This window comes from Strigops habroptila, chromosome 2 (genome assembly GCF_004027225.2).
Source record: "Strigops habroptila isolate Jane chromosome 2, bStrHab1.2.pri, whole genome shotgun sequence".
In the NCBI taxonomy this organism is placed as follows: Eukaryota; Metazoa; Chordata; class Aves; order Psittaciformes; family Psittacidae; genus Strigops; species Strigops habroptila.
In genome coordinates this window covers 17151690-17164876 of record NC_044278.2, presented here as the reverse complement: position 1 = coordinate 17164876, position 13187 = coordinate 17151690, and the positions used below count along the sequence as shown (strand labels likewise).

Sequence of the window (13187 nt, the reverse complement as noted above, 5' to 3'; positions counted from 1 at the left end):
ATCTTCACCTGCCTGTTACTGTGTTGAGGAAGATCTTCTAGTCCAACTGTCTCATTTTCTTTAGAGAACTTCACTTATGGGCCATGTATGATGGGGTGGAGGAGGATGAGAAGAGGAAAAACAAAGTAGGAAGTCAAATTGCAGTTCAAAAGTAATCACATGGAATCAGATCTTTTGGGACAACTAGATGTGTGTCACCATATTAAATTATGCACATACATAATTCCTTATAAGACTGAGATTATTATTGAGTTCTAAAATTGTACCTGACTGCGAGGATTTTCAGCCTAAATTCATATTATTTCTGTGTGGAATCTGTTTCAAATATGTGAAATTTACTACTGGTGACAAGTATTTGATCATAGTGTTATTTTAAACCTGGATACATCAGCTTCCAAAACTTAGGATTCTTGACAGATTTTTAGATATTTAAAACACCCTCTGTAAGATTACTAAATCATAGAATCATAAGATGGTTAGGGTTGGAAAGGACCTTAAGATCATCTAGTTCCAACCCCCCTGCCCTGGGCAGGGACACCTCACACTAGACTCTGTTGCTCAAGGCCCCGTCCAGCCTGGCCTTGAACACTGCCAGGATGGAGCATTTACGACTTCTTTGGGCACCCTGTGCCAGTGCCTCACCACCCTCACAGTAAAGAACTTCTTCCCTATATCTAACCTGAACTTCCCCTGTTTATGTTTGAACCCGTTACCCCAGTCCCTAATGAAGAGTCCCTCTCCAGCATCCTTGTAGACCCCCTTCAGATACTGGAAGGCTGCTCTGAGGTCTCCACGCAGCCTTCTCTTCTCCAGGCTGAACAGCCCCAACTCTCTCAGCCTGTCTTCATACGGGAGGTGCTCCAGCCCTCTTATCATCCTCGTGGCCCTCCTCTGGACTCGCTCCAACAGCTCCCTGTCCTCTTATGCTCAGTAGACCAGAACTGCACACAGTGCTCCAAGTGGGGTCTCACAAGAGCAGAGTAGAGGGGCAGTTCAGCTATTTAAACCATGCTAGGAATATTGAACCTAAAAATATTCAAAATGCCATACCCTCTCCATAAATATTTCTCTTGTTTTGACATTCACCACGGTGAAACACAAGGAAAGTAACTCCTGAATGTTTATTTGTTTTAACTGACTAGCTTGCTACTGAAACAAGCTTTCAGGGAAATCTGTGGAGTCCCACAAGGTGGCAGGAGCTAACTGTTCTATACTAGGTCTGTGGTCTGAAGGAAAGTAAAGGTAATAAACTGTTTTTGCTAGTTACATGCATTTGAATCATGAGCAAGTTAGACCAGAATTTCAAAACCATACCTTGTGTAGGTGTTTCTTTGGCTTCTGAATAATGTGGGCAAATGAATAAGATCCTATCCCCAAGAGTTTTATTTCAAAAGAGAAAGTTCAAGCATTCTTACTTTGTCAACAAAAAGGTCCTTTATTTTCACTTGTTGGTGGTAATTTGCTTGTAATACGTATCATATCTGTGAAAGGAGAGCAGGGATGAAGCCATGCAGGAGCTTGCTGGTGTGTGAGGTTCAGAGTTTAACAAATTGGCAGTGAGCACCTCTGACTTGCAAACTCACCTTGACATCATGGGAACACTGATCACGAGGTGGGACACAGCAGCCAGGGCTGAGGGACTGTGGAAGTAAAGGAATTCTCTGCTTCTCCAGCGAGGCCATAGGGGTGTTCTTCTTTAGTAACTCTGAAGAATCAGAGTGGCTTTAGGACTATCCAAGTTTGAGGATTGTTGTAAGTCATGAAAATAGTTCATCCTAACCAGTGAGACTGTGTTGGCTAGTATACAGAGCGTAAGGCTGAAATTTATTCTTTTTCCAGTCCTCCGATCTTTCCTTTGGCTGCTGGAATTCTTGTTTCACTTTTTCTTGCTTTTGTTTCCACTTACCTGATGATGGTCAATGTTCTCCTGAAACAGTCTGTGATCAGGATGTAAAGCACTGTAAAAGAACAAGAGGGGTAATCAAGTATGTCTCATCGAAGGTGTGATTCAGGACCTATGGTTATCTACATGTACTTGCTTGACCTTGCACTTTGAGTTCCAAGTGTCTCATTTTTGTAAAATCTCTCTGGCCTGCCTTACAAGAAATCTGTGGAATTCAAGAGTTTAGTTGACACAAGTGACTGAACAAAACAGTAGTAAGATGAAGTGATTGGCCCCAGTTCAGTGGACCACAAAGTGTATTAGTTTTGAGACTTGTGAATCCTTGATTTGTGTTACGGGATTTTATTTTAAATCAGTAAATGTCCATTTGTATATTTTGAATGAGAGGACAGATCTGATATTAGCCAGGTATCTTTGGGAATTCGGACAACTGTGTTTGTGTGGACAGACAATGCAATTCAGTAGGACTAAGGCGAAATTGAGAATAGGTATCTTTCTTAGCCAGTAGACAGATACTAGGAGTAAAAATAATTCAACTCTTTCTTACACAAAATTTCTGTTTCTCTCATCCAACTTAGTGTCAATTTCTTCCCATTTTGCTGTAAGAAAAACAATCTAAACATTTGTGATGAGGATATCTGGAATAGGCATATGAGGTGAATTGAGTGAAAATTCTTCCTTGCCTGAGTATGAAATAGTGTTGTTTCTTTTTCTAGCAGTAATGGAAGCAGGTTAAAACTATTTAAAGTTAATTCTGTAGTGACTTGCAGACCTGTAGCACTAGCATGTATTGTCTAGTAAAGTACTTACACCTTGTTTTGGCTGACAGGAGTGACAGAACAAGATGTAGAGATGAGTGTTTTCAGCAGCTGCCATAAAGGAGTAGCAATTACTGTTGTCTTGCCAAAATATGGGAGTTTCAGAAGCATTTCTTTTTATATCCCTATTTGCAGGAATGCATGAAATTTAGGAAAACAAAAGGTTATGTTGTTAGACTGACTTAACTGACTTAAACAATTTTAGTGGATGCAATCAGATTGTTCTTAGAATTTCAAAATTAAAATGTTGTGATTTCCAATGGTTACACCTTTCACTTGCCTCTAATTGGAAAAGAAATTTAGTTCTTACATAAAAATCCTAAAATAATGATTAGGAAAGTAAATAAGTGAGGATTCAGCATTTGATGAGCACACCACTGACATCTGTTCTGTGCAGTTGAAAAGGTGCATGATTTACACAGTTATGTACCAATAAGACTGGATTATCAGTATTTAAATGAAATGGCTATCAGCTGTGAATTATTAGAGCAGTTGGTGCTTATTGAAACAAACTTAGCTGTATCTGTCATTGAAATTGTCTGACATTGTCTGACATTGAAATTGTCAGTCATGGGAATGAGTTAGATGCCTTGTTCCCATTACGACTTGGAAGCAACGTGTCAATTATGTTGCCTTGAAATACTGAAAAACACCCCATACACTGATATGTAAATAAGATGAAAGAAATCAGTTTTAAACTTTTAAGATGGGGGATCATGTATTGCTAGGGTGTCTGTGTTCAACAGTGTTCTTAAAGTGTAGTTGCTCTATGCCACAAATGTGGAGCTTAATGTGGCTTGCAGAGAATTTGCTACCACTGCTCATTTGGAATACTATAGCAAGGCAAAGTTTGAGTCTTAAGTTTATTTTTGCACAAAAGGTCACTGATTGTGGTAATTCCAAGCATATAAAGAGTACTGCAAGCAGCTTGCTTTAATTTGACCACAGAGTCAGTACAGAAAAAGGCTTCAGAGTGTGTGGTGACACATGTCTTACTGGGCAGAGTGGTAGCTTTCTAGACAACAGTGGATGCTGGGTGCTGTTTCTCAGCAGTGATAAATAAATGATCATGAGAGGTATCTGCTTTGTGGCATACTTAAAATTGTTACAGTGTACTGGGAGGCTTAGTAAATATTACTAAATAGTTGATGGCAATTGCTGTATAACTCCAAATTAATTACAATATTACTAGAGGAAATGGAGGTGGGAGGTGAAGAGGACTACACAGGATATGTGCCTTTCCAATGTGTCTTCTTCCAGGAAACCCAGGGTCTTCCCTCCCTATCTGCCAAACCCCGTTTAAATGTCTCAACCATTCTGTTGATTTTAGTTAATTCAGGGACAATTGGAGGCATCCCATCCACCAGCTCCCCTACTGAGGTGCTGAGTGCTTTCTCTTCTCCATGACCTCCTTGGGAATGCAGGGCATCGCTGGCCTCTGGTGAATGCCCAACTCAACCAAAGAGTCCAGCCAGACAAACAGGCAAATATATCCTGCCTGTTTACTAGCAAAGCTAAGAGTTTTCTGCATCCCTCCCAAGGCGGATTTGTGATTGAATTTGAGGGATTTTGAGATCTAGAGAGTTGGCTGTGCAGTATATAGGGTCTTTTAAAGAAAAACTCAAAAGATCATTTACTACCAACTTTTTAGAAGCACCTTGTTAAAATGTAGCATTTTAAAACCCAACCTACGGATAAAACTGGCATAATCTCAAACCTTAAGGGTATGTCTGCATTGTAGACCACTGTGTTTTGTAATTACCTGAGTGTGCTTTCAGTAAGGTAGAACAAGTTTCAGAAGTGGCTTGGCAGTGATAGAGTGAAGCTCAGTGATTTAACTTGTGCTAAGTAAGGGTAAATTAACTCATGCAGAGCTGCACTGTGCCGCTGTAGTTAAAGTTCCTTGTACTCGATTAGCTGGTTTAAATCAGGTTTGTGTGTCTAGGAGCGTAGGGCTGCTGAAACCAGCTGGAGCGTTTGGGGCCAGTCACTGGCTATCGGTGCAGTGAGGGCACATCTTGGACATTCCTTCAAGATGCAAAATCTGGTTAGGCTGCAGTAACAACTCTTCTTACACTAGCAGGTTGCAAATCCTGTTTATGGAATTCTTTTATAGCACTGGATGTTGAAAACAGTACCTTCTCTTAGGAAATTATGATTCAATTAACTTGGTATTTATTTTGATCCTAAGTATTGTTGCAGTTGAAGGTGACAACTAGTTGGCGATATTATTGCTTCTTAGAGGGTTTTATAGGAATGGGAAGGATAAGCGTCTTGCCTTTGGTGCTCAGGGTAGAATTTTTGCCCTTCCTTATTTCTTTTAGGAAATTCTGCCTTTTCTCAGAGAAGCTGTAATGGAAAACTAGAGTCCCTGGGAATGTATGTGAAATACAGAAGTAAGTCAGCACTGAAGCCAAGTTACCTGTGTTTGTCTATATCTAGTGTGTGCCAGTTGATTTAGAGCTATTTAGTACTCATTGCTTAAATAGATCAAATTGATCTTTTAGTGACTTCACGGAAGTCAGGTATGTCCAAATTAAAAGAAACTGTACATGTGATGACGGACTAGTTAGTGCTGCAATTATTGGACTAAGCTGTGTGCTGTTATACCAGCATAATCCTTCAAGACTGTCTTTAACATTCTCCCCTGCCCTCCCTCCACTCTTCTGTAGAAAAAGTAAAATGAAAATAAAAAAAAAAGAATAATAATCAGTACATCATTTAGTGTGCTGAAGATTTAAGTGTCTGCTGACAGGGAATTAGTGTGTCTGTGTGGTTCATACACTGCATTGGTCTACAAGTCATGCAGTTAAGTTCACACCTGCATCTACACCAAAGTCAGGAGATCAAATTGTAATAGTGGAATTGCTTTGACAAAAACATGAATGTTGTAGGCAATGTTGAACTTTGTCATTTGTTACAGCAGCCTCTTGCTCCTAGAGGAGTGTATTTGCCCTTCTTCAGATCTTTTCAGCACCAAAACTAGCAGCTGCTTCCGCTCTTCATCTTCCTCCTGGACGTACCAGAGAGCAGCAGTGGTGGTTGGCTAGGTGAGAGACACAGGGGTACAACTGATGGCTTCTCTGAAGTTTAACAGCGGCATAGTACCTTTTTGTGGCAGTTTAAAATACATCGGCAGCAAAAGTAGCAGTGGGTCAGTTCTGCATCCATGGCATTTCACAGCAGTGAGGTTTTCATGTGAATAGTTGTTATTGTTAATCTGTGTTTAACTTAAACAGTGCAGGACAGATGCAGGAATAGGAGAATTTGTGTTACTGGCAAGCCAGTGTTGTACCATAACAACTAAAGTATTTGCTATTCTGCATAGACTGAGGATGTGTTTGGATCTGTAAAGAATTGCATCCTTTGGTAACAAGTGACCTATCTTAAACTTTCTCTTCTTGTCAATTAAGAACAAAAAACAAACAACCTTGAAAGCTGCTTGTATATTACAGAAGGGCAATGTATTGATGCTGTTACTGTGTTTATACAGTCAGGTAGCTAATGTATAGATTGGCATCTGTATTACTTGCATCCATGCTGGAGGGGCAGAAAGAGACCCACCCTCTTCTATGGTGTTGCACAGATGTGTGTTAGACTTGAATGCAGGAAACCTGTATGATTTTCCTTGATTATGAGGTTTGCTGTATTTATGTGCATCAATCAGTACTTTACATAGTGCATTGATTTTCGGTGGCTGAACCTAGAATGTAAAGAAAAGTTTAGTTTGGTGTATCTTTGGGAGGGGGGATGTGTGTTTGAAGTAAAACGAGAATTTTGAATGTTGGTAATCTGTTTTGTGTTCTTTTATAGTAAAGTGTCGCACATTAGAAACTCTTTTAGCTTTAGAGTCCCACACAAACACTGGGGAGAAAACCACAGCCTGGAGAAGAAAAAGTGTCTTTTTTTTTTTTTTTTTTTTTGTTTGATTGAATGAGAAAAATTACTCATTTAGTCTTAGATCATATGCTGACAAAACATAGAGAAACTCCTACAGAAGACCATGTGGTAGCCACTGATTCATATGTCTTGCTTTGGTGTCAGGTCTCTGGATAAGAGTGGGCATCATCACAAAAGATGTTACAGCAAATGTTTAGCTCTTTTGCGTGAAACCCTAAGCAACACTTATTACTGGAGATGAAATGGTCTGGTGTTTTGGGGTTTTTTTAAGTGAGTTTGCAATTAGTTGAGGCTAATTATTGGTTTTGCAGAAGCACCTTCAATTTGTTTTCAGTCTTTCAGAGTTGTTGATAAAACAGAAGAACAGCTAAAGATTGGGTGATGTCTCATAAATCCACAGGGATGGTTGAAGAATGTATTTGCTGGATTTGCACATTGGGTACTGTATTTGCACAGTGCTTTCTTGCTGCCGTAGCCCTCCCCTTGTGTGTTTCCAGGGACGAGTCCTCTGTCCTTGCTCACAGCTTCAATGGCCTTGGCTGGGGCCACCCATCCTTGGAGCAGCTCTGCTTTCCAGGGGTGCCTGTGCCAGGCCTGGCTGCTGCCGAAGCTGTGGTGTGTGCTGGTGTACCCCTGTGGCATGCCTGGGCCCCCTCGGACGGAGGGTAAGGGTGGGAGGTGAGGCTGAGGAGGTGGGAGAGCAGCTGTAGGTTAAAACGGTGTAAGGATGGTTAAAGGTCAGGTTGGGTTTGCTCTGGAGTAAAACTGAGAGAAAATTATTTCCCTGCTGTGTTTGCTGCCCTTCTTGTCCAGAAAACATGTTTGTGGAGGAAAACACAACCTGGATATACCAAGAACGGGATGGCAGCCCACCTGCAGGGACCTGCACTCTCCTCCATGCTTGCTGCCTCTCTTGCTTGGTGCTGCTACAGAGACTGATCTCATCTCCTGCCATGGCTGGCACAGCTGCCAGCAGTCCACAGCTGTGGACAAAACACATTTCTTTAAGTCACTTGCCTGTTTTCTGAATCTTGCCCACTTTGTTCCCCATCTTCTTGCAGTGTCTACAGAAGTCTGATGGATTTTTGGCCTTGAAATCTAAAAGGAATGAATCGTAGATAACAAAGCTAAACTTCAGGATTTTGGCAAATGGGATACCAGTGGGACTAAACTCCAAAAAATCTGAGTACTAGTTCTGGTGCTAAAGTCTTACATTACACTTGATCACTATGTTCGTAATTAATAGTCAAGTAAGTGCCAAACTTGGGCTTTCTAATGTGCAAGCTAATACTGTAACCTGAAGAAAATCACAAGTGTGTGCTGTATGCTGCCATAGTGGTTTTCCAGAATTTCGTTAAAATAAATTCAATTTGAAAGATTTATGTGTATCAGGATTTGAATTCAGTGAAGTACTTGGTGAATGAGATGTGAAGCTGGAGGAAGTTATTTCTCTGAAGAAAACTTGACAATATTTGGCCCAAACACTAAAGGATTCTGTAAAAACAATTACACATACTATAAAGGAAATCATTCAAATAAATAGTTGTGTGTAGTGGCTGTTTCTAATTGGGCTTCATGTTTTAGCACAGTTAGTTTTCCATTTAGGAGGGAGGATAGGAACCATAAAACTTGGTGCAAATTAGCAGAGTGAAATAGCTTTCTTTGCAACTGCTCTTTGAACCTTTGCATCTCTTTTAAGAATATGCTTACAGAATATTGCAGCAGTACATCTAGGAAGGAAACAGGGTTGTCTTGAAAAACAGAAGTATATGTCTTTCTAATAAATTGCTTCTGATAGAACTAGGAAATAGAGGAGATTATACAAAGGCAGGTTTCTTTTTAAACGTCTGATTTGCATTTTAATCTCATGAAGAACAGCTTTCATTATTCTTAAGGCAGAAACTACACCCTCCTAATTTTAAGAAATTTTGATATTGGAAATGTGGTGGGGTTTTTTTGCTACAGGTAATGCATGATCTTACATTGCAAGAAGTAAACTTGGGCATCTCTAAGCTTACTGGTATCTTGTTCTGGTAATAAAGCTAAAAAGGGAGCAACGGTGCTAGGATTTTATGCTGCCACACTGCATGTAGCATCCGAGTGCCTTCCACCTATAGCAGAGAACTGGGATTTAACTTGAGGATAACGGTGGGGGTAGAGGTAAGAAGGGACAGCATGCTGCTTATGGTAGGATTTTTGGCTTGGGTGTTTTGCACATTATTTAGGTATAGCATCTGTACCTGAAGTTGTTCTGACACTTGTGATACGTGGGTGTGTGTAGTAGGTAAGAGAGCAGTGGCTTTCTGGTGATGGAAATCTGCTGTTGCATGTATATGCTTTTAGCGTACTACATAGCTCAAAAAGCTTTCATGTGTACAAGCCTGTAGCAGGGGGTTGGAACTAGATGATCTTTAAGGTCCCTTCCAGCCCAAACCATTCCATGATTCTGTGTGCATATATGAAAATACGTGATACAACTTTTCTTAGAAGCGCTGAAATCTAGGAATCATTAAAATGGTGATTCTGCTGTTTCTGAATACACAGATTGTTGATGGCATTTTCTGGAATGTTTGATGAGTTAATTTATCTGTTTAGTGTTCTATTAACTGTGTGGTACTGCAGAGTTATGTAAGTGTTGGATTGGGAGATTGTATCCATTTTGAGCTGAGCAGTGACTTTGTTTAGATTTAGTGATGCAGTGAGTAAATTTATGATCAAACGATCTCCAGGTTGGCTTGTTTTAAATGAATGTAGAGACAGTTTGGTGCCTAATCTCCACCTGCCTTTAATGCAGGGGATGAGAGACCAGAAATGGCACATACAATTGAATTTTGACAACTGTAGTCTAAGCAATGCAAAAACTTCAAGTTAATGTTAAAACAGTACAGAATAGCTACATGATTGAAAGTGCCTGGACTTCTAAGTGTATGAGAATGAGTTTAAAGCACAGGAGTGCTTATACTTGTAGGTGCTTGCTACTTCCTACTTCATGCCTTCTTTCTGAGGTAGGTTTTTATCTTGTCTAGTAGCTAAAGGATGATTATACATTAGATGATCCCTTTTCATAGCTGTTTTCAAGCTTTCAAAAGATTTGTGTTCTCCCTGTGAGAAAAAAGCTGACACAAATTAAAGTAGTGGGGTTTCAACTTTTTTTTTCTTTTTTTTTTTTTTTTTAACTTCAAAAAACACCCAAAAAAGTGTCCTGTAGATGATAGGGATGCCTGAAAAACAAATGTAAGCCTACCAACAATGGACTAATCTTCTTAGTTACTTTTGCAGACCCGTAGGAAATAATGACTGCAGTGCAAAAACTGCTGATCTGTTGCTGTATCTGTACTGAAGTCGGAGACCTCTGGACAGGGTAACTAGGCAGCAAAGATAATGACAGAAGTCTAACCGTTTGGTAGCGTTAAGCACAAAGTGGTTTACTTTAAGAAGAATGGTTGCCTCACAGTGGCTTTCACAGTCCTGCCCCTGAAATCCTATGAATGGTAAACATAGATTTTTAAAATGTACTCATTATTTGGATGACCTCAGTCAAGGAAACTTGGGAAGAGCAAAGAAGCAGAGAGTAATTATTTGGAGTACAAGCAGATGCTACTCTTAATTTCTCAAGGAAATTTCTTGCGTAAAAAGTCAAAGAAATGAAGGTTTTTGTACTGAAAACAAGGCAATACTTTACCCAGTGCCTCCAACTTTTTCTTTGTATGGTCATCTTAAGGATGAAATGCATTCAGTAGTAAAACACTAAAGTGGGCTCATAAAGGAGGGTCTTTCAGAACTCTTAAAATTGTTTGCAAACTAAATAATAGCAAGTTACTTGAAAACATGAGAGTGTGTTGGTCTTTAGCCAAGATATAGACTGAAATTAAAGATATGCATTGCTGAAGTTAAAGATGTGCCTTAAGTGATTTGTTAGTCAACCTTATAAATTGGTTAATGATTTTTATTTAGTAACTAAGAATACTTCTTTTTAAGTGCTTCTGGTGTGTTTGAGGTTGTTGGAATAAATTATCTTCGTCTATCATATCAAGAGCGTCAGAGATTGCTATTCTGTATCTAATGAAATAGCTCACTGGTGTGCATGTGTACTTGAACTGAAGAAGTAGAGAGGAGGAAGGGATCAGTACAATTTAGCAACAGCATGTCTGTCTGGTATTTGTGAGAATTGAGAAGTGCCCTTTTAAAACTGAGAATCAGTGTGAATAGCAGGGGAAAAGCAGTACTCAGTGCTGTAGAATCTCCCTTCAGTTAGGAAACAGCTTCTCTGAAATTCACAGAATAATCCTGGGATTAGAGGTGGGTTTGTGAGCTCATTTATCTCTGGTGTGGTAGAGTCCCAGAGCTGTGAGCGATGCTGTACAGGTGTTGATTTTGGTTCGAAGAGATGTCCAGGCATTTATGTAACAGTAATTATATCGGAAAAGGGTTGGGAGTATCTTTGCTGTTTCTCTGAAGTTGAGCTCTTACCTATATTTTCACCTTACCTGCGGTTGGTCACACACCACCACAATATCCCACACAGGTTTTGTGGATTCTTGGTTTTAATACTCATTAAATCTGTTCAGCCAAGTGTATAAATTACATTTCCAGTTCTGATACAGTTCTGGCTTTAAACTGTATGTTTTCGTAGTAAGCAAGCAGCTGTATGTCACTTCAGTGCTAATAGTTACCCCAAAAAGAATGGGTAAGTCCTCCCATGAAACAAAGAGGGATAAAGCTGCTAAACTACATGGACACTAGTGCAGAAATGGCATTGACATTAAGGTGGATAGGATCTGGAGTGTTGCTGCTCGTACCCTGGCTGACCTAGCCTGCATGCTGAGATTTAGGCTGCCTTTAGTCATGGCTCTGCTGATGTTGCTTCAGGACCTGAAGATACTGCAGTGAAGCTTTGCATCCATTTGGTCAGAGCTGACTACGGCACCAGAGTATCTGTAGATAGGGATATACGTCTACATCAGTGACCTTCAGCTTACAGCCTCAGGAGTTAGTGTAACTGCAGTCACTAAAGGTAGGCTGTGAACTGTAAAGACTGAAGATGAAGGCATGAGTCCTGTCTGTCCACTCGTGGAAGTGAATGCCATCAGGTTCTGCAGAGAGGCAGGGAGAGAGGTGTGATTATGTCTCCAGCTCAGTCGGGATTTGACTGTAGACTGTGTATAGGATATACTTTGAAACAGTATCAAGAAGTGAACAAGGCACAGTGAATTTCAAAGGCATCATTAAATGCTTTGTTAAAAGTTGCTGGGTTTCATAATCTTCTGGAATGGGATCTTCCAAATGTGAGTTAAAGACATGCTAGAGGTTCCTATATTGAGCAGAGAAGAGAAAATATAGGAAAGTGGTAAAGAAAATTGGTTGGCTGCCTTGCTTTTGTTTTTCCCTTCTCCTGTCAGTACTAGTGTAGAGGACACAGGGTTTTCAAAAGTATAAGAACTTGCCTTAAACTGATTAACTGTTTATTTGGTCCCCTCCATACCCACCAGTGCAAAATACCTGCAGATCTTGCCTTGCAAATCTAATGAGGCAAAACATTCAGAGCTGAAAGAGAACGAGACAAGTGGCTATGTGGGAATATTCTCTATGGTGATCTCCACAGTCTCATTTAGAACAACCATAAATGCATAGGGATTGTCTGCTCTTGGCTGAAAGGTATAGATCAGATCCTGGTTGTGTGAGTGTTAGGAAGATCCATTGACATGCTGTTTCCCATTATGGGTTTTAATTCTTGTTTTGAAACAGTGGCTGATGGCTCCTGTGGTAGTCAGTCCACCTTTGCATTGTATCTTTTTGGCTTTACCTTGACACTTTGTTTTCCATGCTCACATTTATTTAGAATGTTAATATATTGCTCTGTCTTATGTGGGTTTTTGTAATGCCATCCTAATGATATGAACAAACCTCCTGAGGAACATGGGGACAGCATGGCACGTGGCAGATGCAGTCTGACCATGGCACAGGCCAGGAGGGCAGGTTAGGGTGTCTCATGCTGCAGGAGCAAGCAGAATTTGCTCTCCTGGAGGGACCCAGCTCTTGCAGCCTCCTGTCCCCCCAGGAATGGGGCCTTGGTGGGGCTAGCATATGCCTTTGGGAGAGAAGGTTCGTGCAGGGTGGGAGGTGCTGTTGCCGAGTTAAAACCCTGCTTGGTGTCAGTTTGAATTTTAGCTTGAAAAGCCGCACAGTTCTTGAAGCTGTTTTCCCAAAGAATATCCCCCCTGCCTTGTTTTATTATAACTTCATCAAAAGAAGTTAGTTCCACGCAGAACATGGCAGTTTGATCTTTCAGAAGATACCATCATCCGCTGTTCTTAATGCGCAGTAAGAGTTCTTCTCCAGCGGCAAGAGGAGGAGCGTGGAATCCATCCTGCGGGATGTGCCTTCTTACCCCAGCTCACATGTGAAAGTGGGCTCAGTGGCGTGGGGCCCGTGGGCAGCCCTCACCCGGGCCGGGGCGAGCAGAGAGGTGTCGGGGGGCATGTTAGGGCTGGGGGCTGGTGGTGCCAGTGGGGAGGATGCCAAGGGTGGGTGTCTGCTTGTGCAGGGCCGGCTACCTGTGCAGTGAG

At 40.9% G+C, this 13187-nt stretch overlaps 1 protein-coding gene across 13 annotated transcripts in view; it reads left to right on the top strand.

Annotated features, from left to right (window-relative positions):
- The window catches only part of BBX (BBX high mobility group box domain containing), a 147281-nt gene that overhangs the window by 21259 nt on the left and 112835 nt on the right, over positions 1-13187 (top strand). The window lies entirely within an intron of this gene.